The sequence below is a fragment of the Bufo gargarizans genome, chromosome 2 (assembly GCF_014858855.1).
Source record: "Bufo gargarizans isolate SCDJY-AF-19 chromosome 2, ASM1485885v1, whole genome shotgun sequence".
NCBI classification, from domain to species: domain Eukaryota; kingdom Metazoa; phylum Chordata; class Amphibia; order Anura; family Bufonidae; genus Bufo; species Bufo gargarizans.
In genome coordinates this window covers 278,008,137-278,012,877 of record NC_058081.1, presented here as the reverse complement: position 1 = coordinate 278,012,877, position 4,741 = coordinate 278,008,137, and the positions used below count along the sequence as shown (strand labels likewise).

The window sequence follows — 4,741 nt, the reverse complement described above, 5'->3', positions numbered from 1 at the left end:
TCCTAGACATAGTAGATGCATGTAGGAGGCAGCAAATGAATGCTGGGGTAGTAGTCCCCTGGGGAATGCTGCCCCCAGCACCCACCGTGCAGTCACCCCAGCTGCAGTCCAAAGTGCTTTTTCTTTGGGACTGCAGCTGGCTGGGGTGACTGCTTGGTTGATGTTGGGGGTAGTAGTCCCCTGGGGAATGCAGCCCCCCGCACCCACCGTGCAGTCACCCCAGCTTCAGTCCAAAGTGCTTTTTATTTGGGACTGCAGCTGGCTGGGGTGACTGCTTGGTTGATGTTGGGGGTAGTAGTCCCCTGGGGAATGCAGCCCCCCGCACCCACCGTGCAGTCACCCCAGCTTCAGTCCAAAGTGCTTTTTCTTTGGGACTGCAGCTGGCTGGGGTGACTGCTTGGTTGATGTTGGGGGTAGTAGTCCCCTGGGGAATGCAGCCCCCCGCACCCACCGTGCAGTCACCCCAGCTTCAGTCCAAAGTGCTTTTTCTTTGGGACTGCAGCTGGCTGGGGTGACTGCATGGTTGATGTTGGGGGTAGTAGTCCCCTGGGGAATGCAGCCCCCCGCACCCACCGTGCAGTCACCCCAGCTTCAGTCCAAAGTGCTTTTTATTTGGGACTGCAGCTGGCTGGGGTGACTGCATGGTTGATGTTGGGGGTAGTAGTCCCCTGGGGAATGCAGCCCCCCGCACCCACCGTGCAGTCACCCCAGCTTCAGTCCAAAGTGCTTTTTATTTGGGACTGCAGCTGGCTGGGGTGACTGCTTGGTTGATGTTGGGGGTAGTAGTCCCCTGGTTAAGGTAGTACTGTTGTTTAATATTAATGTGTTAATTTTCATCTTTTTGTTCTCATTTTTCTTAGGTTATATTTTTTGGGAGACAGACCTTATCTTCATCTTTGAAAAAAAAATGTCCAGTAAGTATCATTTTTGAGGTTTTTTTTTTCAATGATTGAAAAACAATTGTTTAATTATTTTTAATTTTTTCAATAGGCTATTCAAGTGAGTCCGGCAACTCTCCTCCAAGGCGACGAGTTCGCTTGGACACGGTATGTCATGTTTTAACTTTTTATTTTATTATCCCATTCATGTCCAAAATATTAATTTTATATTTCTTTTACAGCATTCGTCAACGGAGGAGAGGTATTCCGGCCCTGTTCCTACAGCGGGAGAGGAGGAAGTCGGGGGTGGACACCATGAATCGGTAATTTAAAAAAATAAAATAAATGCAGTGTGTTTTTTCTAAAATTATTAAAATTTAAGGTTATTAAGTTTGATATTCTTTTATTTTAGTCTAATCCTACTGTTGCATCAAGAGGTCATCAGCAACCATCCACAAGGCGCCGGGGAGCACGCGGCGGTCGGGGACGTGTGAGTATATCTCAGTATTGATTCTTGTTATCTCATATGTGTAAATTATTACATTATTTTTTAAAATTAATAAATTATTTTCTCATTTTTTTTAGGGTTCAAGGGCCTCTGCCAGAACGGATGAGGAGGAATTATCTGGTTTCTATATCGACAACGAACTCCTCATCCATCTGGTGGAGGAACGCGTCCCACTCTGGGACCATACCGACCGCCGCCATGCAGACCATCACCTGACCTGGAGTCTGTGGATGGAGATTTGCGGCAAAATGCTGACGGATTGGGACGACCTCAGTGAAGGCAAACAGGAAGATTGCAGTAAGTATCCTTAAATTTTTTTAATTGATTAGTGATGTGTCATGTCCAACCTGCGGCCTCCAGCTGTTGCAAAACTACAACTTCCAGCATGCCCTATCCAGGCATGTTGGGAGTAGTAGTTTTGCAACAGCTGTAGGGCTGCAGTTTGGTAATGGCAGTAATTTGAGAGTAATGTTTATTTTCATATTTTTCAGAGACGCAGTTATGGTGCGATGGCGCTCAATAAGGGACCGCTATAAGAAAGACTATAATGAGGAGGTCAATCGCCCGAGTGGGTCTGGCGGAACCCGCCGGCAGCCGTACCGCTATGCGGCTGCCCTAGGGTTCCTACGTAGAACCCTAGAGCTGCGAAGGTAAGTACAAAAATCCCTAAATAAATTTGTCAAATGGTGAAAACTATTTTTAAAAAAATGCTAATTTTTCTTTTTTTGTTTTTTTTACAGAACAACTAGCAGTACTCGGGCGCCAGAACCTCCTTGTGAAAGTCAACAAGAGGCGGTCCCTGCTGAGCTGCCACCCGCGGATCCCTCTCCACCTCGTCCAGCACCTGGTCAGGACCCAAATCGTCCTCTACTGGTGCCCTCTGGTGACGCAACAATGGCCGTTATGGCGCCACTTTTTGAGGCGTTGATGCGTCGCCAGAGGGCCGGTAGAAGCCGCCAAGCTGATTATGAAGACCTCACAAGGCTCTTGTATGAGACCTTGTGTGGTTACAGCAATAGGATTGTAGCCATCGAGGCCGAGCTGAGAAGTCTGCGGGAGTGTGTGGCGCAGTTTTCTCAGCCGGGCCCGCTACAAACCTATTGGCCGTCAATTATTCAGCTGGTGGCGGACTTCACGCCCGACCAGGTGTTGGAGTTCAGACGTAGGGTGGAGGATGCGGTGTGGGATTTGAGACACCGCACAACTCCTGTTCCCCAACCACCAACCTATCCCCCCTCCCATTCCTATCCCCCCTCCCATTTCTATCCCCCCTCCCATTCCTATCCCCCCTCCCATTCCTATCCCCCACCACAACCTCCTCACCCCTTCCAACCTCCTCACCCCTTCCAACCTCCGCAAACTCCAACCCGTCCACCTCAACCACCTCCCCATTCTACAACCCCCGAGCCTTTTCACCACTCTTCTTTCTCTCCTCAAAACTACTTCCAACAAGCAACTTTCACCACTCCTTCTTCGCTGGCTCGGACAACTCCTTCACCCAATCCCCCATCCCGTTTGCATACTCCCTCTGTCTCTCCTCCCACATCACACATTTCAGTCTCCACCAGAACATACGAAGGTGGAGAGGGATCAAGCCGTGCACTGCCTACCACCCCCCAACCTCCTCCTACAATTCCTCAATACCAGGATTTGTAATTTTTGTTATTTCAAATTTTATATTAATATTGTTTTATTTATATATATTTTTATTTTATAAAATTCAGTAAAATTCAGTTCAAAGTTTTTATGTGTCCTTGTGTTTTTTTTACTTATCTAAAAATAAAGGCCCGACATGCTCTTCCACCGCTTGTGGAGCGACACAGGAACTGTCGCCCTACAGGCGGTGGGAGAGGGTGTGGTGGATAAAGGCCTGACACGCTCTCACACCGCTTGTGGAGCGACACAGGAACTGTCGCTCTACAGGCGGTGGGAGAGGGTGTGGTGGATAAAGGCCTGACACGCTCTCACACCGCTTGTGGAGCGACACAGGAACTGTCGCTCTACAGGCGGTGGGAGAGGGTGTGGTGGATAAAGGCCTGACACGCTCTCACACCGCTTGTGGAGCGACACAGGAACTGTCGCTCTACAGGCGGTGGGAGAGGGTGTGGTGGATAAAGGCCTGACACGCTCTCACACCGCTTGTGGAGCGACACTGGAACTGTCGCTCTACAGGCGGAGGGAGAGGGTGTGGTGGATAAAGGCCTGACACGCTCTCACACCGCTTGTGGAGCGACACTGGAACTGTCGCTCTACAGGCGGAGGGAGAGGGTGTGGTGGATAAAGGCCTGACACACTCTCACACCGCTTGTGGAGCGACACAGGAACTGTCGCTCTACAGGCGGTGGGAGAGGGTGTGGTGGATAAAGGCCTGACACGCTCTCACACCGCTTGTGGAGCGACACAGGAACTGTCGCTCTACAGGCGGTGGGAGAGGGTGTGGTGGATAAAGACCTGACATGCTCACACCGCTTGGGGAGCCAGCCAATGATAGTGGCTACTCATGCGGTGATAAGATTTTTAGTAAAAATAATATAAATTTTATTTAAAAAGAAACACCATACTACTATATTTGAAAAAGTTATTAAACTTTATTATTGAATATTTTTTTTGGGGAAAAAAAACAGCAACAGTACAAAATTTGAATTTTAAACATTCTGGTCCTGCCACTGTAAACGTCCAGCATCTGAGCTGAAGTAGGCAGCAAATGAATCTCGCATGGCGGACACGGCAACAGTACCACGTGGTCCAAAAGTTTCAATACTACACATTTCGCTGTCCTCGATTATTCGCTCAATCGCGGGTTCCTTAGTCCGTATGAAATTGTGAAGAACTACCCCACACTTTACTACTTCGTCTACTGTTTCAATCTTCAATTGAATCGGTTTAGCAAAAACTCTCCATTTAGAGACAAGGATCCCAAAGGTGCACTCGACCATTCTTCGTGCCCTTGTTAAGCGATAATTGAAAATCCGTTTTGTGGCATCCAATCCACGGCTGGAGTAGGGTTTAATCAGGTTTCCAGACATTTGGAAAGCTTCATCCCCCACCAAGACGTATGGCAGTGGTGGACTGTCGGTTCCAGGCATAGGTTCAGGAGGTGGAAAGTCAAAGCGCCGATTGTACACGCTCCGTCCCATGAAAGAGTTTTTGAAAATCATTGAATCATTGGTGCGGCCATATGCACCAATATCAACTGCCACAAACCGGTACTCAGCATCAGCGATGGCCATTAAAACAATTGAAAAATACTTTTTATAATTAAAAAATTCTGATCCGGTACCTGGTGGCTTTATAATACGGATATGTTTTCCGTCCACTGAGCCGACACAATGCGGAAATTGACAGACCTCATAAA

The 4,741-nt window shown here is 48.3% G+C and overlaps 1 long non-coding RNA gene across 1 annotated transcript; it reads left to right on the top strand.

Annotated features, from left to right (window-relative positions):
• Nucleotides 1-866: 866 nt before the first annotated feature.
• Nucleotides 867-1,201, top strand: LOC122928671. The gene is made up of 3 exons (XR_006387917.1): nt 867-914; nt 991-1,046; nt 1,121-1,201. It is a non-coding gene; the product is annotated as an uncharacterized LOC122928671 (long non-coding RNA).
• Nucleotides 1,202-4,741: the final 3,540 nt, after the last annotated feature.